Consider the following 25,112-nt stretch of genomic DNA (forward strand, 5'->3'; position numbering starts at 1 on the left):
AATGTATCATCACAATTTCCACCAGAGTAAAATTTATCAGCTGGACTAGAGAGAGGGATTAACTGACAGGAGAGCTACAGATAAACATCTTCTGAACTGCAAATAGTGCCAAGAAAGTGAGAGTAATACTGTAGTCTGAGATAGGGAAGAAAAAACTCCACCAAAGCCATTACAGCTATTGCAATGATTCAATAATATTTGGTATATGCAGTTCAATTATCCCACTGCCAGAGTGTGACTAATTTCACTCTCACAAAACCTAAGTAATTAAAGTTGTAAAATTGAGATAGAGCAATTCTAAAATTAACAAAAAAATCCAAATGATTTAGTGTGAATCTCCACCTGATGAAACAATAAAGCTGCTTTTGTTTGCCCTAGTGACTCTCTTTGGACTTGATCACTGCCTTGCAGACTGGTTTACCAAGTTTTGGCATATGGTCCACCCCTAGTGCCAGCAAAGGCTCCCTTCCACAACTCCTCCTCCTTCATTAATTAAAATCCAGAGCTGAGGAATAAATGGGATGAGGGAACCTTCAGAACTGAACAAAGTTCAGCGGCTCCCAAGACAAGGTCACTGAACCACAGTACCCTTACCTGCTGGTAAGCCCTGCTGGCAGCTGCAAGGGCTGAAGTCCCTGGAGCTGTCACGGGGCTGCAGAAGGGTGGCCACCTGCAGCCACGTCATGGCAGGGGGTGCACAAACACAGGAGGACACCAGTCTGCATCTGCAGCTTGGAAGTAACTTGTAGGTGGTGCTGTAAGCCCAAGAACAGCACCAGAAAAATAAAGAGTTTACTTTGTGTAAAGGGATGTAATTACATCACTTCCAAGGAAGGGCTTTCAGAAGCAAGGATGCACCTTCTCTAATGTGCATCTTCCACTGCATAAATTCTGGAAGCCTGGATTATAAAACTTTAGAGTGTGACACAAACACAAAGGTGATTGTATAGACCTTCCTCAAGGCAAAGGATGATAAATGACCCAGCAAAGCATTTCATTGTTCAGAATACTACACACACACAAAAATCTATGGAGATCAAAATTCTGAAAGAAATGTGGAGCTCGGGAAAAGGGAGCTTAATGAGCTACCTCACTACAGGCAGTCTTTGTACCTATGATTAATTTGATGTTTCCTCTCACATTTATTTTAGGAAGGGGAAAAATGACTGTGACTAATTTTCTAAAAGGTGAACATCAAAGATTTTAAATGATGCTATCTCAGAGTCAAAATTTCTAACACTGTGTATATGTACATGGTTGAACAATTAGCAACAGGCTTTGTAATAAGACAGATATTTTAAAAAAATAGTTAGCAATTGTCTTGATTTTTGAACAAACAATTCAACATCCTTGCCAGGGTTTTCCAAGGGTTGTGGATTTCGTTCCTGTTTTATGGATCCTGGCAGCAAGTCAAACTGAAACTTGGAGTGAAGTACAACTTTCAGAAACCTCAACAAAAATACAGGGAAAAGCAATAGTCCAAATTTCAGGGCTTCTCTTTTGTATTGTCCTATGCTACACTGAGCTTGTAAAGTAAGGGTAGTGAACAAAATTACATTCTCAGCTGCATTTCATTTGCCTTTGCAAAGACATCATCTCCTACAATAGAAAAAAGATGAAGCGGGCCCAAGGATCTGACAAGAAAGTGAAGGATGAATTACTTTTATTGTGATGAACTGAGTCTCTTGTGATAACAAAAACATCAGCTCAGTTAAAAATGTGGTGTGTAGTGCAAGCTCACTCTTGTGATGCTAGTTAGACATTGATGCGATTGTGTTGTCTCTGGGTTTCAGAGCTTAGATCCTCAATATGCACTGCATAATAAACACAGCAGCTGAAACCCAGCAGTTCATGGATCCTGGTGCTCCTACCATTGTGTCTTTAGGATGGATGGATGGGACTCACAGCAGCTGCAAAAGCCTGGAGTAGGGGGAGCAGGATGGAAATTCTGGCCCAGACAGAACCACAGACATCTGTAGGACATGGCTGTGATTCCAACTCTGCTGTTGGTCGCTACATCCCAAGGAGGACGGAGAACTTGACAAAAGTCTTCACTGACACATGAGCTGTAATAAATACAAAGCTACCTGGTTCTCTAAGTCTCTTCTCTTAGTTTGTTAGAACTCTGCTGTTTTTTTATTTAGCTAATTGATGGAGATTCCAACAGCACCAGAATTTTTAAATCTTCTCCTTCAGACTTCCTACATCATCCAACGGAAGTTTCCTCTCCAGACGGAATTTTACTAGAATGGAATCTGAAATTCAACATTTTGCTGTGAAAGTTCCCTTTTACCAGTGTACATCACTAGTGCACAACCACCCACAGCTCACCTCTAAGGAGAAGCAGCATTATTCCCCCAGAGCTCCAGGGATGACTCCCACAGCCAGTACACTGCAACCTTAATAAACCATGCATTTGCATCAAGGGATTACGTCCATGAGTGCAGGGGAGTGGACTCATTTAATAGTCTTTCCCTAGCACTGACTGCTCTGATCCCTACAGCAACTCTGCTCAGGCAAAAAACAGCTACAGAATGACAAATTGATGTTTTCCTTCCTTCTAAAACAAGTCACCTCTGATTTTATGGCTACACCAGATGCATTTTCCTCACTTAGATTTTAGGAGGACAAGCTGGTTATATTTCTCTCTATTTTTGCCAGAAGCTTTGTATTTTGTACTGGATGCCTCAGGTCAGGGCTGATTTAATTCTACAAACTACGGCTGATCTGTTTTGCTTTTGCTGAGCAATAGCTCACAAAAATAATCTCTATGATCCTGACTGCAGCAATTGGGCAGGATTAGACAGTCAAATGTCTGACATACACAGGCATGTACCTTTGTCTTTAATCCTGTGTGCCTCCATTGTCAGATGGTAATGCAGCTAATCCTCCATTTGAATTTTAGATAAATAACTCCTTGCCTCTTTTTTTTTCTTTACACTTTACCCCTTCTGCATAAATGAAAATACATTGAGAGCTACTACTGTGAAAATAAAGCAGTCCCCTTATGTTGGCTGTAGGGTGCCTGAACTGAAGAGCCTCTCTGGACTATCAGCTGGCATTAGCTGCCAACATTCTGTCAGCTTCAGAGGCTGCCAGTGGCAGAGGGAACTGGAAACTCTCAGCTGTTGTGCCTGCAGAGAGGCTCTCACTTCCTACAGCCATGCAAGGGCACACTGGTGTATGCAGGCAGGGCACTTGATACTGGTAATGCCTCTGCTGTCTCTATCATATAGATAAAAAGCTCCTTTCAGGGTACAGAGACACCAAATTCATTGCACAGAACACATTTCAAGCCTCTTCCTCTCAAAAATTTAAAGTTTTCCATCTCCTCGGTATAAAGTTCTATTCTAAATTTGTCCTACAATGGAGTTAGGCAGCCATATGTAAAATGTGCTCTGTGACCATGTCTGTACCCAGCAATGTAAAAATCAGTGATTTCCCTTGACCTCTTTTGTTGTGGTGTCTCAGTACAGGAAAGTGGCTCCTTACAGACTTATACCTGTGCAGGTCCTAAAGAAACTTTGGCTTGCATAGTGAATATTCAGATAGAATGAAGATTGTGGAACACATACAGAGGCACTTCTGTGACACTCAAGTGACTCAGTCCTGTAACTTTAATCACTGACCAGTTCTCATTTTTCCCAAACTGCCAATTCCATCTATTCTGACTTAGCACAGAAACTACTCTATCCTTTCCTCTAGTCACAAGGGAAGCTTGTAGACCTTCAAAACAGATGCTATCATTTCCCAACCGGCTATTTCTGTTCCTGGTGTTCCCTCACTTTCTGAAAGTTCATTACCAATCCTTCAAACACCATGACCTCCCTCTGGTTCTTCACTCCCTCACTCAGTGAAATTAACCCTTGAGTAGAGACGGAAACATCCTTCTGCATTCCTAGCAGAAGTCTCATTCAAACCATTCTTTTCCCAGCTTTACTCCTCAGATAGGCGATGTGATGCATTTACACCTTTGCTTTTTTTCTCCATTCTTTTTATTGCCTGCAATTCCTGCAGACAAACTCCAGGCCTCAGAACATCTCAGCTCCAGGCTGATGTAACTACAACTTGTGTTAAGGAACTTCACTGCCTTATTATAATTCCCCTGTTTTAAAAGTGCTTTTCCCTTTTCCTTTCATATTTTTTTCCCTCTAAGATTTCCTTTCTTTCAATTATTACAGTTGGATTCTGACAACAGTTATCCTATTTTATTTCACATTTTACAGCCAGGTATCCTGTCTTAAAATTCAAAAGAGCTGGTGAATAGCTTCCTCAACAGTAAAGGACTGGGAAGGTACCAAGGTAACCCTGTTCTCTTGTTTTCTTCTCTTATATCCTTACCCGTTAGAAACCTTGACCTTTGTTTAAAATTAAATTAAACTTCTTGTATTTGAGACAAAATCTAAACATACAAAGCAACTTCACTGCATGCGTTCAGAAAGCACAGGAAGAGAAGCTAAGGTACATATGTAAATCTTGAGTTTTTTGCAGAATACAAACAATAAAAATATATGTTTTCTTTTTAAAATTATCCAAGAACATACACATATAATTCCCTTGGTTTAGCCATCTGAGCTGTGGAAGAACTGCCAGCACTGTGGTATCAACATAAAAGGAGGGATGACCATCAGCATCTGAACTGAGTGATGAGCACACCAGTTCTCCATCATGGAGCAAACCTCAACAGAAAGAAGTTGTGAGAAGCAGAGCTGGTGCAACTTCCATCGGACTAAAAAGCTCTGTCCTCCACTCTTGGAACTGAGATTCAGGGGTATCAGACTGCAAATGATCTGAGCGAGGCTCTCTTGACAGACAGCAGGCTAGAGCCAGCCTCTGCAAGCAGCACCTTCCCAAGAAAGCCATTTATGTGTTTGTGCTGGATATAGCACCGTGTTACAGAGTCTTCAAATGAAAAGCAACAGTGACTAAGGCAACATTCACTGCAGGAGAATGGAGAATTACATATTCCAGCCAGCTCCAAATCTATTTCCCTGGATCTTCAGGAGCAAAATTCAAACCCCTGAAGTCACAGCAGCTACTTAGAACTTAGGTTCAATCCAGATTTAGGCATTGGTTAGGTCAAGTATGCTAAAAAAAAATCCAAGCACCAAAAGTATATGTTGTAAATTTAAAATGAACTTTGGAGTACGTTTTTTTTCTTATATAATCTGTATTTTTTCAGGTTGTTTTGCCCGTTGTCATCTGAAATCTGTGTATTTCCTGGACTTGTTTTCTTTCTTTGGGAGTGAATACACTAATTTTCTCTATATTTATTCATTTATGAGAAGTTTTTCCAAAATGGCTGAAGGATTTAACCATACAAATATTTTTGACTCTCAATAGGATTTGTTTTCCAAAATTCTCTAAAGGCTTTTGAAAACTCTAAATCCCCAGACCTACAATAAGGCTGCTTTGTGTACTACTGTATTTTTATTTCACAATTCTACTGAGCTGGCTTACAGGCATGCATATCTGCTGATCCGCACATTTTAAGGAATCCTGGAGAATACACATAAAATTCTCTGTCTCCTGTAAGGTAATCGCCAAAACCAGAAAGTTTATGTGTCTTATGCTGCCCAGCTCAGATGTAAGCACAGAAGAATTCAGGAAACTGACTCTGAAAGATCAGCAGAAGCCAAGAGTGAGTGGGAGAAATGTTTGATTGGATAGTTTTAAATCTCCACGCATAAGGCAGAGGGAACTGTCTGGAATGGAATATTAGCCCCCTTCAATGTATTCCCTATCACCCAGCAGAGCAGCATTTTGGATCATATTCACCCTGCTGAACATACCGAATTCCTCAGCTCTGCTGAGCACTTCAGATTAATAATACAGAGGAGGCAGGTGAGGTGAATCACAAGAGATCAGAAAAGGCCAAACCATTCTCCATTCAGGTTCCCCACATGGCAGAGCTCACCAAGAGCAACTGTGCTGTCAGTGCACAGGGTGAAACGGTGGCCAGGTGGGGGCTGGGGGCTGGAAAACCTGGAAGATCTCACATGGAATCATCCACACAGCATGCCCAGTATAGAACAAGATGTCTTTCATTCCTTTGTATCTCAATTTTAAAAACTGATTGGCAGAGCTCATCCCAGACTCACTGAACTCAGCCTGACTGCCATATCCAGGTTCATGACTAGGTCTATAAAGATGAAAATTTTTCCCCTCCTGAGACATAGCTGTGGTTTTCTCCAAAGGTAACACCTTGTAGCACAGTCTGTACATGTGTGAATATTTGGAAGCCCCTATTAGAAAAACATAGATTGAACTGTTGAAATCGCGAATTTATCTCAACAGGGTTAAAATCTAAAAAAATGCACATTACAGAAACAGATCTGCTGAAGGAACAGTCATTTAAGCTTAGAAAATCATGACTTAGAAAGCTGCACAGCAATTGCAAATGACTCCCATTGACCCTCACCCATAATGTTTTAGGCAATAGAACAATATGCAAACCTAGAGTAAGCTGGTTTTCAAGAGAAATATTTTTAAAAGGTTTTTATTCAAGATTTATGCCCTATGTCAGTTAAAATTTTATACAGAGTAGGTGAAAGAAGCAAAGGTGAGAAAAGGTTGCAGGTAAAAAAATTATTTCAGTCTAAGGAGGTTATAATCACAAAGTGAATCACCACAAGTACATACTGAATACTTCCATCATTACCTGCCTTCGGGAGTGAATGAATGGGTGATCAGATTAGTAACATTCTCTTGAAATCCAGATTTTCTGCAGGCTAAATAGAACTCAGCAACTGAGTAGTCTGGGAAAAAATTTGTCTGGCACCAAAAATAATACAAAGTCTGAAATAGCAATGTGTGCTGGTAAGTTTGTTTGTTTGTTTTAATAGAAGCAAACACTTCTTAATTTAGGGTCACAGTTTCTATCTTACATCCTACAGCTTATATGAGATCAACTTGAATTTTCTTTTTTTCCATCTCGTTTCCTAATTACTGGTAAAAATCTGGCATTCAATTTTGCTTCTGATCTCCCAACTTAAAATATTGAATGGAAACAATCCATTGTTTCCATGACATTTGTAACAACGAATCTAAAGAAATTATTATCAAGCAAAACCAACAAGTATGGGACTGCAGTGAGCTGCCCCCTGGCCCTGGCCAGCTAGTCATGATCTAACAGAGAATACATGGATTGTGAGGTCACTGAAAGACAAGGGAAGCACAACTGATATTGATGTAAGGGGAAACAAGCTCAGAGAAGTCTAATTGTTAGCCCAGTCAGTTCAATGAGGAGCTGTTCAAGTGGGACAGGGCCCACTGCATGCCCTCAGTCTCCTGCAGGACACAGAGCTCCCCCATTATCTGTGGCCATGCCTGATTAATCACTTACTCAGCCACTCATCTGCAAATGACCTGAGCTCTGTAACTGACCCCAGTGGGACCACCAGGGCTCCCCCAGTTGTGAGCAATTATTCAATGGTCCACTGTGGTATTCAGCTGTCACCCACACACCAAAGAAACCCATTTTACACTACAAAATGCTTTGTGATACTTCCTTTAAAATGTATTCATGTGAAGACATATTTTGTGAAGCAAAATCCTTTAAAAATAACCACAATAGAGATGCAATTGGAGTGAATTAATTTTACCTGATTCAACTGGCAGCCATTATAATTACAAAACCAGCTCAGCTTGCTGTAGAATTCTCTGTTGATACACTCTTATCTTAAAGAAGGGTAAAGAAATAAAAGCATTTAAAGGCACCTTATTATCTTCCTAATTGCTGATGAGGGCAGGAGCTGAATCTGGCACTCACTACACGCTATCTTCAGTAAGTAGCGTACCAATAAAAGGAGCAAAATGTAAAAGAACTTACAGGGTCCCTTATTCCATAGAAAATGGTTTAGAAGCTAGTTTCACCCTTACAGGCAAAAAAAAAGTATATAAAAAATCAGCAAAATACTCCAATTGGGGTAGATTTAGGAATTCAAGCTATAGGTTAATTTATCTACAGCTCGCTCAAAGTCAGTAGGAATTTGACATCATAGCTGACATCTAAGCTTTGAAGCTTTGAGCATTACAGCCTACTTTGATTTAAATGCTATCTCCAATACCACTCTCAAGAGAGTTATGGCATGGAAATGAAGGTTTGTGGCACATTTACTTATTACAGTGCAAGAAAAGTACACACAATGATCCTGTCTTCCAAAGCACAGTTGCAAAATTTAATTGCTCTTCTGAAATTATCCTGAATTAAATACTTGCAAGCTCTAATGTTGTGTTTTAAAGACTTTAAGATAGTAAAATAAGTTCTTTATCACAGTTTCATGAAGAGTACAATGGAAAAATAAATCCTATGATAAATATCTCAGTAAAAGGATAATGAAGCCAGTACAGAGTGGGCTGAGGATTGAAACCAGCCGGGGAATAAAGAGCAACAGACAAGTTCATATTTTCCCTGCCTCTTGTGGCATTAAATCTTTCTTGAGAGAGAAATTGAACCTACCCATTTTGCTAAAAGAAGGGTGGGTTACTGGAAGTGATAGGTTCCAGTAAAAGCAATTTATTTACATAACTGTCTAAGAGCATCACATTTTTTCAGCCTAGTCTCTTAATGATGCAACATGATAGATATAGATAATTTGAAGGGTATTATTCCTTTTTGCCCATATGCCAAGAGCAGCTTTTGCAAAAAACACAAGTATTACAAAGTTGCTATGAGACATTTAAAAACAAGTTAATTACTCATCTATGTGAGAAGGGAAACATCTGCCTTAGGAAAAACACCAACCAACCAATTTTCCTTTTGAAAATGGTCAGACATTATTCAAGCCCAAAACATAAGAGAACATACAGGTAGGCATCAGATCCAGTGTGGATTTTCAACACCCTTCTAATGTTATAGCAGGATCTAGCAATAAAAAGCTCTGTGTCCACAGACAGATTGCATTTCATCATACTGCTTAGAGCTTCCCATTTGTTTATTTTTTGATAACTGAAAATTCATTCGAATTTGGCTACAGAGTAAAAAAGTTTTCCCTGATATGAAGCATCATTCTTACTGTATAAGTCCCTGTTCCAAAATAAGGGAATACTACCCAAACACATAATAATTTTAAAACCTATATATACTTTTATTTCAGGAAAAAAAAAATCAGTGTGCAAAATTTCAGACCAAATGTTTCATTTGAGCTATAAACCACTCTAAAAAGAGATGCAACAGAAATTGGTGTAATAGTGATTAATAGTAGCCCTGCCTACCTGGGGGGAAAGGATCCAGCCTGGGAGAATGCTGAGGCAGAGCTGCGTCCTGCCCTGTCCCTGTGGCTGCCCAGCAGAGACTCAGTGAGCAGACACAAATAGCAATGTGCAAGTGCTTGCCTGAAACCTTTTGGCCAAGGAGACAGCAAACCATGGTCAGCCTCAAGACCCAGGGCAGGCAAGAGAAAAAGTCTCCCATTGATTTTAAGGGCCTTGTGTTCAGCTCTGCAATGTTTGTTTTCATGCAATCCAAGCTATTCTGCAAGTTTCCAGCCTGGCCAAACTTCCAAGCCTGAATTACAATGGAAACTGGAATGCATTCAAATGTTACTGGCTCTCCAGAAGTGGAGCCAAATTCACACTAAAAAATACTGTTTAATAGATAGGCATATGTTGATTTCCCAAAAACTGTGTAGTATCAAATGACAGTGTTAAAAAAAAAAAAAAAACCAAAACAGAATTCTGTTTTCAGGCCAGGAGAAAGAGTGGAATAGCAATCTGAGCCTGTTCCAGCCTCACAAAATGCAGACTATTGCTGGGCTTGCAACATATCCACTGATAACAGAAAGTAGAAGGGATCACTGTGCAGTTTTGTTGTTATTTAAAGGCACTTTTGATCAATAAGTTACTTAGATGTACAATTTTCCAGCTTAGCCATAGAAAGGTAGCAGTGTATTGTTCAGCAGAGTATTGCTGATGAACATATTTCAGCTTTCTTCCTTAGAGTGTGCAAACTGCTGTTACATAATGTTTAATACAACACATTTCAGTATTTTGAGCAGGTGTTTTGCTTCTGAGACCCTGTAGAGGGCATTATGAAACACAAACACTGCCTCTTCCCAAGGCCTACATTTCTGGGACTGTAATGGGAGCAGAGCTAATGAGGATGGAGTGAAATCCAGCAGATACACCCACTTCTTAACACTTCTGTGCATACATAAGGTAAAAGAATCACCATCTTTCTGCTGCCAGTAAATCTGACAGATATAGCAGATTTAAAGGTCTGGGATCCTTTTCCTTGACCTAAAATAATTTCTTTTCACTTGCTTGCAAATGTGGGGTTTGTATATGAGTTTGCTGTAATTAGGTTCTGCAAACCTCACTACTGATATTCAGTGCAGTAATACCAAAGCAACACTTTCCCTCCCAGTCCCATTATTTTTCTCTTCAGTATTTTCTCCTCTTGCAGGGCTTACTCTAACTTAGGAGTGTGTTTTTTTCAAAGGAGCATGTTTCACTCATGTTCTTCTCCTTCCCAGTCCACTGAGTGGCACCAAAGTTTTTTCTTAACCCTTCGCTTTTCTGTTTTATTGCAGAGAAGGAAAGTAAATCACTGCAAGACTGGTGTCCTTCCTGAAGGGCAGTAGTAACACATCTGTGCCTGAAAAGAGATCCCCATGAAGATCCCCCTGCCTTAAAGTGGGTCTGAGGAAGAGGACAGGCCTGGACAAAGTGTTGCTGGGGTGTGTCAGTCGTGGAAAAGGGTCTTTCCCTCACCATAGGAGTTGATGTTTTGTTCTTATGAAAACTTGAAACCCATCAGGGATCACCAAAGACAGTGAGAGCTCCTCATAAATCTTCTATTCCCTGGTTGGTCTGTTAATTGAATAAGCAAAACAGACCAAGTTGTCACATCCTCTCCCTATCTTCCTAGATATTTGGAACAGCTGAAACTTGCAACAGTCTCAAGCTCATTTTCATTCAAGAGCATGTGGAAATACAAGGCACAATGGGAGGGGCTGTCTTTACAATAGATTCACACTGAATTAATCCAAGTGGAAAGCTGCATGCCTCTTGGTTTTTTTCAAAAGAGTGTCTAATAGGATTAATTTCAAGGCTGTGGATGCAAGTTACCATGTTTCTTCCGAGCAAGGCAGAAAGGGCCGTAGTGCTGGGCATTATGGGGCTCCCTGCCAGCCATTTCTGCTTCATGCTTCTTTGCCAATTAATCTAGCAATGTCTGCCCCAAACAAACAGGTTACCAAGGATAAATGAACAGCTAAATGCTCATTTAGCATTTCTGTATCCCCTTTTCACTTGTTTTTATGCTCTGGAGCTGGCCATTCAGACACAAGAGGTGAAAGGTAGGAGAGGGACAGAAATACAAAAATCGGTACCACCTCCATTCTCATTCCATAAGATCTCCTTAGGGAACATCTACCTGAATCCCCCAGGAGCAGGTGTGTACAAGGAAGGGGAGAAGCAAAATGAGCCAAGAGGAGCTGTCCAAAGGCAGCTGCCACTGATCTGTGACCTGTAGGCCACACAGTATTTAATGCTAAAGGAAATGTGTGTTTGCAGCTACTTCTCAGAAACTTCACTCTGAAGGACGTGGTAATTTATATTAACCATAAAAGCCTTTTGGGTATTGTCTTTTGGGTTGAGAGGTGTAGAGTGGAGGAACTGAGGCATTTCATTTCAACAGAAAAACTGCACTGAGGAGTACAGTCAGTGGTCATGTACCATGCTCCCCAGCTAAGCTTTGATAAAGATCTCAGCCTAGAATTTATTAAAAAATGAATGCTGGAGATTCAGAGGGGCTTAACAAAGGAGAAAAGAGTCTGTTGTTGAATCTAATAGTAATAGATGTTTGCCATTTAGAGTGTGACTTAAAAAGGTATAGTATTTGGAGATTTTTGAGCTAAGCAGAAAGGAATCAGTCTGTGCTCCCTACTCCGGCACTCTCTGTAGCAAAACATCAGTCTCAGTCACTGAAATAAAAATTCTTTGAGCTACGTTTTTGCTAAACAACACCTATGCATGCTAACACTTCAGTTATAAGACACAGATCTGAAAGGCTTAAAAGCTCTCCACAGCAGCCAAACGTACCCATCTTTTATTGGCTGAATTTCCACGCCTGCTGTTTCTCCTTTCAGAATCTATGGTTATCACAGAAAAATGTCTGGTTCCTCTTTCTGCTCTGCACCACGTGTGACAAAAGACACTGTAAAGCCTGTCTGGGCAAGTATTTACCTCTTCCCATCCCTACCACTCCCAATGAATCTCTTTGAGGACTGCTATAATCCTGATAAAGTGTTTGTCTCATATATTGATATGTACCACATCAAATTTTCAGGAAGTATTTTAGTACAGATCTCAGAACCCCATTACTATAATCTGTCCTAGAGGCCTTTTTAGTATTCTGCCGGATCTCTGTAGCCAAGTAAGAAAGCAGCTAAGAAACTGTACTGCCTCTGTCACAGGATTCGACACAGGGTCAACTCAGCTGGCAGGAGGTGATCCTTGAATATTAACCATCTTTCTTGGAACCCTCGTAGGTTCAGGACCTTATCCCATGACTCTGTACCAGGCAGATGCCTGAAGAGGCCAAAGTCTGCTCTCCTCAAGTCTGGGGCAGGGGCTTTGCTGTGCACCCTTTTCATAGTCCTAACACTTCAACATTCCACCATGTCATGGTCACTCCAGCCAAGGCTGCCCTGGAGCTTCACATCCCTCACCAGCCCCTCCTTCTTTGTGAGAGCAAGGTCCAGCATGGCACCTCTCCTCATTGGCTCCCCTGTCACTTGGAGAAAGAGGTCACCATCAGTGTATTCCAGGACCCCCCTGGATTACCTATGCTCTGCTGTGGTGTCCCTCCAACAATACTGGGGTGGTTGAAATACATGAAGGCCAGACTGCCTCCTCCACTCAGTCTTCCAGGTTAGCACTGTAATGCCACTGTCCCTGCCCTCCTTTCATCCTGACCCATAAGCTCTTAACCAGCTCCTCATGCATCCCCAGGCACAGCTCCATGCACTCCAGGTGGACATTAACATAGATGGTAACAGCTCTTCCTTGTCTCCTTTGCTTGTCCTTCCTGAAGTACCTGAATCCTTTGATTCCAGTACTCCGGTCACAGGATCCATCCCACACGAGTCCATGATTCCACAGCCCTGCTGATTTGTACACATTTCTAACTTCTCTTAATTACTCCCAATATTACATGAATTTGCATCTAAATCTAGTATTTTGCATTTAAATCTAGCCCCCAGTGAGGTTTTGGACTGGCTGGATTTCCTTTGGCTGCTCTTCAGGGGCTCTCCTGCTGACATGCAGCCCCTCTCCAGGCTCTGGGCCTCTCCTGCTGGCCTGGCATTCAACCGGTAGGAGTGGGATGGGCTGAAGGTCCCTTCCCACAGAAACTTGAAAGCTCTGCCTGCCAGCTTGGCAGCCTGTGACTGATGATGCTCTCCCCCTTGCCTGACAGATGGAGACCATTGCACCCAGCAGACCAGGATTCCAGGCAGAATCCCATGTTCTAGGTAGCTGAACCAGGCCTTGTCCTTTCAAACTTTCATTCTGCTGCATCACTGGCCTCTCTTCCTCCCTCTGTCCCTTTTTCCTGTGGAAAGTTTGGATCTGTCTGGCTGTGGGGCCACTGCAGACTGTGCTTGGAGGCAGCTCTCCAGCTCCTTCCCAGCCTCCCTGACATGACTCGCCCATCTCAGCACCTCCTGCAGCTCAGCCAACTGTTGCAAATATGCAAATTGTAATTAGAAGGAAGTGTCAGACCAGCCACATTAGCACTGATGTTACAAACACACTGCAGCTTGATTTACACAACAACATTTTGACAGCACAATTATGTCAGTTAAAAACGGGGAAGAGCACAGCTACAGCATCTTAGCTATGACAGAGCTGACGAAATCACTCCTTGTTGAGTTCACACTGAATCTAATATATTTTCTTCTGAAGCAGAACTAGAGCTGTACAGGGACTGCTCAGCTGGAAAACAAGCTGTGAAAGCAAGAAAGTATAGCCAGGGAGCAATGACGAGCAATTGGAAGAAGTACAATTAGCACACATAGATCCACAAGAGGATGAACTCCTTTTTTAAACCCTCATAATTTTCTCTAGAAGAGAAGCTCCTACTGAATTCAGTAGGCTATTGAGGGTCTATCTAAAGTTCACACAGCAATTGAGATGAGTCCATGATTGTAACAATTAAATTGTTATTATTAGGAATCTGGCACAGCTGCAACTAAATATCCCAAATGCATCCTACTCACAATGTTTTCTATGCTTGTAAGTGTATATAAAAAGTTAGCAACAAAGTGCTTTATTATCTAAAAACATACGGGATAAAAAAAGAAGTGGCTCAGCAGAGATAAAACCTCTGATTTAAATTATTGCTGTCGTGCTAACATTCGCCTCACAGTCCTTTGAGAAGTCAGGCTTTGCATGAATATTTTGTGTTGTGAAATCAATGAAGACACCAAGTTCTTTTTCCAAGATGAAGAGATCGAATCCGTATTTTAAATAGGGAAAAAAAGCATTGACATTTCAAGAACAGTACAGTTTGTACTTCTAAGATGAGATGTGAGCAGTATGAATTATGACTCTGATATTAAGTAGTTCTGGTCCATCTACCACTCTCCCCTCAAGAGCAACTTCAATTTCCATCTCCACTGAAATTAAAAAGAAGACTGAATTAGAAGCATGTTTCTTCTCCAATTCAGTTCTCTTTAAAGCAGAAAAGGGGAGTTAAAAATATCTTGGACAGAGGGCAAAGAACTATGTATAACTATAGCAAAGTCAGCAGTATTGTAGCAAAAAAACAAATACTTGAGATTGAAAATAGAAAATGCATGCCTGGATTTTAGCAGGGAGCCCTTTTCTTTCCTTGTGTAATGGACAGGGACAGGAATAAAAGCCCCACAAAACAAGGTGTGTATTCCATCTAAGTTGTTGCTTAACCACAGAAATTAGAAAGAGCCTTAGGCAGTGAAACTCCTTAAGAGTCAAAAACCTCCTAAGCTTCCAAAAGTGAGTAAAGAGAACAGTCTAAAGAGTGATCCTTTCTACCAATTTACATATTTCCACTGGAGTCTTATATCTGCAATGCAACTGCATTTTGATGAAGTGCTGCCCAGAAACTGTGTCCAAGCCCCTTCTCCCCTGCAGATGCACCACAGCAGTCACTTCTACGTTACACAGCCTGTTTTCTTCTCAGGTAATATCTTCTGTCTCATACTTCTTAATTACTAATTGTTTAAGCTCAAACCATCAACCCCTCTGTAGTCCCTGCTGTGTTAAATTAGGCCATTTTCTGTTTTATGCAAAGAACTCTGATGATGTAAGCATGCTGATCACTATCCAAAGCAACTAACTGGGTTTTTTGTGAGTACCCTATCATTTCATTTGCACATGTGCAATGAAGAATCTTTTTAGAGCACAAACAGTAACATTCCAGCCTTATTTTTTTGGTTTGTTTCTTTTTCATTGAGGTGAGGAGTGTGCTTTCCTCAACCCTGGTGCATCCCTGGGGTCCAGGGTCTACGTCATGTTTAGTTTGCAGTTTGATGTTTACGTCCTTTCACATGAAATTCACATTTACTGGAACATCAGGGTCGGATATTGAAGTAGCTGCAGCTGAATGGACCATGTAATTAGGCATGGATTCACTTGTTGGCAAGCTCCCAAGGAACGTGTGACACCAAGTAACTTTCCTAGCTGTCTGCTAGGGGTAGCCAATAATACTCAAAATAATCTCTTCTAATCTCCACAGAAATATGGGGGGCCACAGTCCTGCTCTGGGGCAGACGCAACACATCACTTTCACAGTGTGAATGTCACCGTGCAGAAACATGTTTTACTAGTTTTGTCCAGGAGAATGTAAATTTCCAAACAGAAGTGTGTAATAAACATATTTCTGTATTTACAGAAATAAGTGAAACCGGATACTTCAACTATATACAAATGACTTTTTTTTTTTCTTCACATCAGGAAACCCAGAACTCACAACTATTTTTCCACAGTTTCAGCTGTAACAGATCACAGGGTTTTTTTGGTTGACGGAAATTTTCCACAGGAAATTCACAACTAGGCTTGTGTAGTATGCCCCAAACACAGCCCAAAAGAGCAGCACATGGGTGGCTAGCTCATAACCAGCTCACAAAAGAAAATGTCTTCTTTACCTGCAGAGTTTTATCCTGAGCTCTGACCTTTAAAGAACGCGATGCCTCATTTCTGCGATTCCGAAGTTAAAATTCCAGCATGTCAGCCCCTGCTGGTTACCGAAGGCAATATAAGCAGCCGAACCCCTGGCCGCGGCTGAGCCTTTCGGGGCCACGCAGGGTGAGCTTAGCACAGCCCTGCTCAAGGGCCCGGGGTCCCAGCACCCTCCTGTCCTTGGACAGGCATGGGGCTGACACTTGTCCCCAAAACACACGGGAAAAACAGTGGCCGAGACCCACAAGTGCAACAGGGTGGGGAGAGCCCAGCCCGCTTACCTGCCTGAGGCACTGGGCTCGGCTCACCTGCTCGTAGAACCTTCTGGAACTTCCCAGCCCCTGCTCACCTGCTCATGGAACCTTCTGGAACTTCCCAGCCCCCGTTCACCTGCCCACGGAACCTTCTAGAACTTTCCAGCCCCTGCTCACCTCCCTGCGGAATATTCTGGAAGCCCCCAGCCCCCCCTCACATGCCCGTGGAACCTTCTGGAAGTCCCCATCCCCCGCTCACCTGCCCACGGAACCTTCTGGAACTTCCCAGCCCCCCCCACCCCCATTTGCCCACGGAACCTTCTAGAACTTCCCAGCCACTGCTTACCTGCTCATGGAACCTTCTGGAACTTCCCAGTCCCTGCTCACCTTCCCACAGAACCCTCTGGAATCCCTCAGCCCCCCCTCACCTGCCCGTGGAACCTTCTAGAACTTCCCAGCCCCTGCTCACCTGCCTGTGGAACTTTCTGGAACTTCCCAGCCCCTGCTCACCTGCCCACAGAACCTTCTGGAAGCCCCCAGCTGCTCCTCACGTGCCCACAGAACCTTCTGGAAGCCCCCAGCTGCTGCTCACGTGCCCACGGAACCTTCTGGAAGCCCCAGCCGCCGCGGGGGCAGCGAGCCGAGCCCTGAGGGCTGCGGGCAGCTCCTGGCGCTGGGCCGGCCCCACCTGCCGGGCTCGGCCTCTCCCTCAGCGCCGGGCCGGGGGCTTGGCGCTCCCCTCAGGAGCACACCTGAGGCGCTCCCCAGCCCGATGCCCGTGCTCACAGCCTGGAATCCTGGAGAATCTCTGACAGGAGCCGGCCAGGATGGATTTCACGAGCAGGGGTGCCATCACCAGGTGAGGTCCCCCAGGGCTCTGGCAGCAGCCCAGGCTATGGGGTAACACCTCACCAGCTCCCACAGTCGTACCCAGGGGAGAGCCAGAAACCAGCCTGAATTCTACATTTGATACACTCCCTTCCATCTCTCCCTGACGGGTATTGGGCTCCATCCCTCCCCAAGGAGCTGCTCACCATGAGGGGAAGGAGAGCCAAGGGTGGGCTCCTCCTGCCCGCCCCATCTGCCGCAGGAAGCCGGGAGCCAGAGAGGTGCGAAGGTGCCCGTGGGTGGCCAAAAAACCCCTTTGAAAAGAGGATTAAATAAAACCTACCTTTGAAAGGAGGTAGCCCTTGTCATTGCAAGAAAAGCCTACCACACTTTCAGTGTCTGGAAATCACAAGACAAACCCAGCTGGAAATAAAGCACCAGACAGCCACTCACTCACCCTCACCCTGCTGGGATGGGGAGGAGAATCAGAGTAAAACTCTAGGCTGTGATAAGAACAGTTTAATAGTCAAAACCAAAGTAAAGTACAGAAATGGCAAGAAATTATTGTAATTGTGATAATAAAAAGGAAACAAACAAGTGATGCACAAGTCAGCTGCTCACCACCCACTGACCAATGCCAGAACCACCCTCCCCAAACCCAGACTGGCCCCACTGCTGGGTTGCTCCTCCAGGAGTGGTATTCTGTGGTGTGGAATATCCCTTTGGCTGGTTCAGGTCATCTATCCCAGCTAGGCTCCCTCCCAGTGCCTTTTGTGCACCTTCTTACTGGTAGAGCATGACAAAAAACACCCCATAAAATAAAAACAAAACAAAAGAAAACACAAACAAAAGAAAAAAGCAAAAATTCACCGACTTAGTATAAACACAACTTAGCAAAACCCAAAACATCAGTGTGTTATCAACACCATTCTCATTCCAAATCTAAAACACAGCACTGTAACAGCCAGAAAGAAGAAATTAACTCCATCCCAGCTGAAAGCAGGGCACAGGCCAGCCGTGAGCTCTCACCTCATGCAGGGCCATTGCCACGGGGAAACATGAGTGTCCTCATTTTCCAGCCTGGCCTAGAAGCAGGATTGCAGAGACGTTTAAGCTCAGAGCTCAAACACAGCGAGCCTTTGGGGATTGGGGTCAGGGAGAGCTGGTAAACACTTGACTCAATCCCATTTGTGAATTAAACTAAAGCATGGGCTTAGCAGCCATTCTGCAGGTTTAATGAAGCTTCAGCTTGTGCAGCCTGCCTTTCATTAACTTGGACAGACTTTGTGGAGTGCCCCAGGGTGGGGAACATGAAAGGACGCTTGGTCCAAATCGTTCGAGAGGCCTCTGGCCAAGCACAAACCACCATGTTCTGCCTGCCAAGCTGTGCCTCGGCCCCTCCTGGCTGGAGGCACGCCAGGAATACTGCTTCCCACCCCTGGATACAGAGAAAGAGTACAGCTGTAGCTGCACAGAGATTCCCAGCGTCATGGTGCTTCCAGGGAAAAGCAGGCATAGCTCCTGAAAACAGAAAAAGTATTGTTTTTTAAAAAAAAACCCCTGTCTGAAACTGGGGCTGTCTCAACAACTTTTTAATACAAACAAAGCATATTCTGTACATTGTACTAATTTTTAAAAGCTTGGCACTTGGTACTCGTGAGAGCAGCATTTCCACTGCCAAGAATATTTGACTCTCATAGGACAGAGATAGCCAAATCTAAAAAAGCACATGGAGCAAAGACTTTGAGAAGATTTACCCAGTTATTTGACAGGCAGAGCAATTGCCTCATTTTGCCTTCTATTTTAATAACATACGCTCTTCTCACTTGCCTGGATCGAACAGGCTGATCTCACCAGCACGCTATTTTTCCACTCAAGCATCTGCCCAGACAGCTTGGAGCAAGACCAAAATGCCAGGCTGGATTCTTTTATTGTAGGAGCAGTAATTAAGATCCCAGATGTTGCTGCTCAACACCTGTACCTTATTTTTGTCAGGCACTGCTGGAGCTGGAACGTGACACAGCAGAATGGCAGCAGCACTTGGTGATGTGGCATCCTGCTGATGAGACAGCGGCCTGCTGGTGGCCTGTGGCCTTGTGTCAGTTCTGCCCCTGCTGGGGACAGCCCACGTGCTTTGCTCTGAGGCCTCAGCACAGAGTCATGCCTGCCTGCTTTGGCAGAACATTTGCTGACCTACCTGCAAGTCTTCTTTTGGCTTAGCTGTAACAGCATTTTTTCTTCTGACCACAGGGTCATGGATGACTTGGTTTTACTTTTGCTTACCCCTGTATGGTACCACTGCAGTTGTGCACAGGCAGGACTGACAGGTCATTGTTCTGTGCAGAAGAAGATACAACCAACATAAATGATGTCATGTGGAGAAAACACAAACCTGGAGTGGTAGCAGAGGCCTTGAGAGGAGCGGGCACAGGATGCAGTGGGGAGGAGTACAGGAATAAGATGACAAAAGATGAGGCATGGGCTTGCCACTGGAAGCCCCATAGCTACAAACAAACCAACCATTGTTTTCTATTAAAATCACAGACCTAGAGTCAAACAAAACCACCTTTTCATGCATAACAGAACAAAGAACAAGTTTCCACCATATGCAAGATACATCAGCAAATTTGGCTATCATGTGGGTTGCAAACCAGTGATGAAGCAGCAAGGTGTGATAGTTTGTTGGCAAACATAAAAAAAGACCCCAAGTGGATCCTGGAGCGAGAAGGATGCAGTCATCATCACATCCCTGCCAGCCAAAAGACCTTGTGTGCTGGTGACCAGACTTAGCACCCTTATCACCACACTGGAGGCAGCAACATGAGGACCCTGAAAAGTGAGTGCAACATCAGGAAAGGGGCCAGGAGCTGGAACTGTGAGTATAAGAGACATAGCTTTATTGTTGTTGTTGTTGATGATGATTATTATTGTTATTACAGTATAGAAGTGGTTTTTTCTGTAATAATTACATCTGGAGAAATTATGATTCTTAAGATTTCAGCCATACTAACAAATTCTAGGCTTTTTTATAGTATACATAGTATGTTTCTGTTTCTTGATTAAGAAGATTTTGAGGGCAACAAGCTTTAGAACTACTTAGAGTTACAGATGCAGGATTTAAGGTCCTTGTGTGTAGAGGAGATCCCAGACCACAGGTCACTTTAGAAAGCACAGCAAGAAAAAAATAGTAGTAGTACGAACAGAATTTAGCAAGATTTAAAAGTTGTCATGGTAATGTACTCTTACATGTAAATCAGTGTATGAACCTAGGCAAATTATACTAAGAGCTGCCACTGCTTAAGGATTTTTCCTTCTTTTGTAGGAAAGATTGCAAGCATTGTGATTATTTTTTCAATTTGTTTTTAAAAGTGTGTATTTCTGATTCGCAGAATAGCAATTATTTGTTGAATTTAACTTTAGACATTTAAACATTTATTTGAGAGTCTCCATCTTGTTGTAAATCAATTCTTTCTCCCTCCTGCCTTCTAAGGCTTTATATTTATATCCTAGCCCAACTTGCTCTTCTGTGATGTGCATGCCTAGAAACTCACACCATTGTTTAGCCTTCCTTTGGAAAGGGGGCAGGAAAAAAATCAAAAAGGTTTTTAGAAACACTTCTACTAATTGCACAGAATAAAGGTTATAATTAATGAAATACATGACATTGTGATGAACTTCCACAGGAACAAGATTTCAGACACACAGAATCTATTGCAAACGCTTACCAAAAATAGCACTCCTCAATAATTAACCCAGAGCTGGCCATGGAGCACAGCAGTATACAGTTCTGTCAGCTCCTTGAATTTGGGTCACTTTCATGTGCAATTAAGAAGCCTGACCTTCCTAACCGTGCCAGAGCCCTCCCACATCCTTGGATGGACTGGGAACAAGCGGCGTGTGGCAGTGCAGGAGTTGAGCTCAGAGGTGGCACATTTGGGGACACTGAAATGTTGCTGTCAGCATTCGGAGTGCCCGGGCCCGGCTCCTGGCGGCTGCTCCGGCTGCCCTCGCTGAGCCTCGGGGCTGCACATCCATCTCACATCCCTCCCTGTCACCGGGGCTGCACATCCATCTGACATCCCTCCCTGTCACCGGGGCTAGCAGCACTGAGCAAAGAGCTGAGCTCCCCGAAAGGCAGGCATGGTGCACCCAGGGGGAGCAGCAGAAGGGCTGGCTAGGGAGGGTCCTCAGCAGCCTGGATTCGTGACACCTGCACTGCTCCAGGGGATACTGACCACTGCAGCGAGGCCATCTCCAGCCAGGGTCAAAGGGGGAGCAAGGCTTGCTGCCAAGGCATGTCTGTCTGTCTGTGGCATTAGTTTAGTATTTTTGGAAACAGAATCTGAGTGTAGCAGATTATTCACAGGGTACTTGGATTATTTTTGAAAATAATACAAATTATTTATACAAGGGGTAACAGGCATGTGGAGGCTGGAAGAATGCAGACAGGTGAAGGGAAATTAGAGCTAGAAAAGAAGCAGGAAAGGGATAAACAGGCATATGGTGAACTCCTGAAAATACATGCCAAAAGTATGGATGAAATGGGAAAAGACCCATGCTACCACCAAAATACTGGGGTGGAAACCCTCTCCCTGCCCTGGAGGGAGCCAGGGACTGGCCAGTCTGCCTCTCCAGGATTGTCAACCAGGGACATGACTCTTTAAGCCCAGCTAATCCTGAAGCAGTGTCTGGGACACTGCTGGGTAACTGAGGAATTAGGCTACAATAAAGCTGCTTGTGCTGCATGTGCACACTGCAGAAACACACACGGTACTGCCACCAAGGAATGGCACAGCCAGGGGGCCTGGGGCAAAATTTGAAAGGAGAGAGGAGCTCTTGCAGAAACCAGAGAGAGCTGATGCTGCTCCCTCAAGCACTGCTGTGTACTTGAGCTGCCTGGCATGCCAAGGCTACTGTTCAGCAGCAAAACACTCCAAGCAAACTGTTCCCAGGACTGTGAGGCAGCGAGTTCCACAGTTTAATTCTGTGCTGTGTTAAAGTGTACTTCCTTTTGCTTATTTCAAATTCTGTTACCTGGTAATTGCACTGGACTCCCTGTTACAAGAACAAAGGAGAGCACTGGGAGAACAGTAATTTTCTATTCATGTTTTCCATATCTTAGTTGATTTTTTGTTGTAACTGTTGCCAGTCATGCATCTCCAGTCATGATGCCTTCTTCAAGCTGAAGAATTGTGGACTATTTAAGCTCTTCTGGCTGTTCCACATTGCTGATGAATCAGGGTATAAAGCAGAAAAAAGAAGATAAAGTATCTGCCTCTTTCTATTTCCTAAAATCCATGCTGAGTTCTGAACAAGGCAACATCAGGGATAGATCCTGTGATACAAAGATGGTTCTTGTTTTCTTCTTCTATTTGTTTCCTAATTACACCTAATGTTACAAATGTTCTGCCCTCTGTAGCAGCTGAATAGTCACTCACTCCCGCAGGCAACAGTTAAGTTGCAGTTTAACCTGCTGTAGCACAGAGCTATTTTTCCTCCCGTGCATTTCTTACCAGTGACAAGTTCATTGGGCTTCCAATCAGGCTGTCATTGCCTACAGCCCGTGCAGCTCTGGGCACTCAGATTTGTATCTGACCACAAACACCCAAAACTGCTGAGTGCTGAGTGCCCACATTTCCCTCCCAGCCAGCCCCTCCTCCTGTCAGGGCAGTCCTGAACCCAGCCAACAGCCCGTGGTAACTCAGCAGAGTCCTCCTTTTCTGCAGGGATGAAACTGCTATTTCTGCTCAGCTCTTCTCTTTTAAACCCTTGGAGTAAAGGGTATCAGTCCAATAGAAGACTTTTTTCTCTCTCCACAACTTAGGGGCACAAGGAAGCTTTAGTGAAAGCTCTGGTTCTTTCATTGAGTTTGATTTGTTTGTTTCTAGGCTTTTAATTTTTCTTTTCCTTTCTTTTTCTCTTTTCTTAACATGACAAGCACTTTTTTTTTTTTTCTCTAGGAGAGAAGCACAGACCTGTTGTGAATTACCAAGAGAGGCTGTGCAATCTCCATCATGTTTTCAAGACTCTGCAGGGCAAAGCCACGGCTGACCTGATCTAGCTTTGAGCACAAGTCTGGACTAGATGATCTCCAGAGTTTCTCCCAACAAACATTTGCATGGTTTTATATTAACTATATCACACCTGCCTACTTACTTATAAGCTCCTCTGGATTTTCAAGAGCAATCATTACTTGTTCCCCCCAATGTTTAGCCAAGTACCTCACCAGCCACCTGTGTTTTATTACAGTATATAATTTTCTTTTTCAGCAATTTCTTTTGGAAGAAGGTTAAACTTGCTAGCCTGTGGTTAGTAGGACTGTTTCTGAAGCTCTTTCAAAAGTCACAGTCTTTCCTCTAGTTCCCACTGCAAGTGACACATTATAAACCAGAGTCACTCATGGGGCTGCTTCAGGGCTCTTGGTCCACACCAGTTAGTGGTAGTGATTGATGGCTCTTTTCATACCCACACAGCTCTTGCTTTGACAGGACACCTCCTTGACACTTCTCCCTCCACCAAATTTCCGAGAAGTCTATTTTGAATCAGTGTGCTCTCTGTCTTGAGATCCTCTGCAAGCAGTGACAAACAGCAGAGCTCTGTTTGTCTGGCAGGCACTGGCGGGGATGTCTCCTTAGTAAATCCTGTGTTTAAGCAGAAGAGCTGCAAGGAAGCACTACATATGTCCTACATTCATGCATCATCTCTTTCATAAAGTCACCTGTTTACTCCAGCAGGCGTGGTGGCTTTTCTCGTTTGATAATCCATTTACCCCCATGCAGGACACAATTTAACACCTTATCACTCACCTTTCACAGAGCTTGACATTCCCGTTCCAAATCCCACATTATTGCCACCAATCTGTATGGTCAGAAGATCTCCTCTGAACACTCCTGCAGTCTGAGCAGAGCGGTACCTGTTACGCAGTAACGTGAGCAATTCCCAGCCAGTGTGACCAGAGCAGCATAAACCAGTATCACAGCAGCAGAGAACTCTGCTCTGTCTGTGCTGCATTCCCCCTGAAAGGCTCCAGGTGCATTTACAGAGCTCCCTGCATAAACAAAGCACTCTGGAGCCCAGCACAGACACGCACTGACCTCCTCTGCCCACACATGCACAGCTCCCCCCACTGCCACGGGCAGAGCATCACAGAGAGAGGATTCCAGAATAACCCTTCAAGTGTTTTGAGAGCCACAGAAACTCCACAAAATAATTCAAATAATTCCTGGGGGCTATTGTCAGCTGCAGGGGTGGATCAGAGGAGGCAGGGGCACAATATGCCTTCAGCAGCTACTGTGTTTCTACAAAGATGAAGGAATCAGCATGAAACCTGCTAATGGAATACTTGTCACTCTTGAGCTCAGGATCTTGAGCTTGTTTTCGCAAGACAGATTTGAAGCTGTGTTCTGGTTCTCTCCTCATGGAAGTAAAAAGAGAAAAATACCTGTAATCTTCCTTTTATTCCTTGCAGTTTGATGCTTATGATGGCTGTTCTGAAACACTGACATCAAAAGATTATGAGTTTCACACCTTTCACAGCATCTCAAATAACCACAGTTCTAGTTTAGTATCTGTTCTTACAACTGGACATCATGGCAGGTGAGGTTACTCCAGAGTAAATCTCCTATTTTCTACTACTACTGCATAGTGCAATAGTCAGTGCTGGTTTTTACTGTGGTGTGAAAATTCAGGATTCCAAACTTCATGTGTGTTCAGTGTTTCTGTGGAACTGGCACTGGAAACGTGGGCAATATTCCAAGGGCCATGATGCAGCCCGGACCTTAGACTGATGGAAGCAGACCTCAGCATTCTGAAACAGTAGTAATTTAAGAGTCTTTTTACACCAGGATGGTTCACATCCCCTCC

At 43.5% G+C, this 25,112-nt stretch overlaps 1 protein-coding gene and 1 long non-coding RNA gene across 16 annotated transcripts in view; one reads left to right on the forward strand and one right to left on the reverse strand.

Annotated features, from left to right (window-relative positions):
- The window catches only part of GRID1 (glutamate ionotropic receptor delta type subunit 1), a 539,628-nt gene extending 521,909 nt beyond the window's left edge, over window positions 1-17,719 (reverse strand). For 2 of the 12 annotated variants that reach the window (XM_064430093.1, XM_064430075.1), the window contains exons 1-2: window positions 16,932-16,981; window positions 16,134-16,225 (exon numbers count right to left, since the gene is read on the reverse strand). The gene's annotated coding sequence lies outside the window, so the exon portion shown is untranslated. The other 10 variants (XM_064430081.1, XM_064430082.1, XM_064430086.1 and 7 more) reach the window with 10 other exon arrangements.
- A 125-nt stretch (window positions 17,720-17,844) lies between these two features.
- LOC135306364 (uncharacterized) overlaps window positions 17,845-25,112 on the forward strand; it is a 31,862-nt gene continuing 24,594 nt past the window's right edge. For all 4 annotated transcript variants that reach the window (XR_010367159.1, XR_010367161.1, XR_010367160.1 and 1 more), the window contains exon 1: window positions 17,845-20,124. This is a non-coding gene — a long non-coding RNA (uncharacterized LOC135306364). The remainder of the gene's footprint in view (window positions 20,125-25,112) is intronic.

The sequence above is a fragment of the Passer domesticus genome, chromosome 8 (assembly GCF_036417665.1).
Source record: "Passer domesticus isolate bPasDom1 chromosome 8, bPasDom1.hap1, whole genome shotgun sequence".
NCBI lineage: Eukaryota > Metazoa > Chordata > Aves > Passeriformes > Passeridae > Passer > Passer domesticus.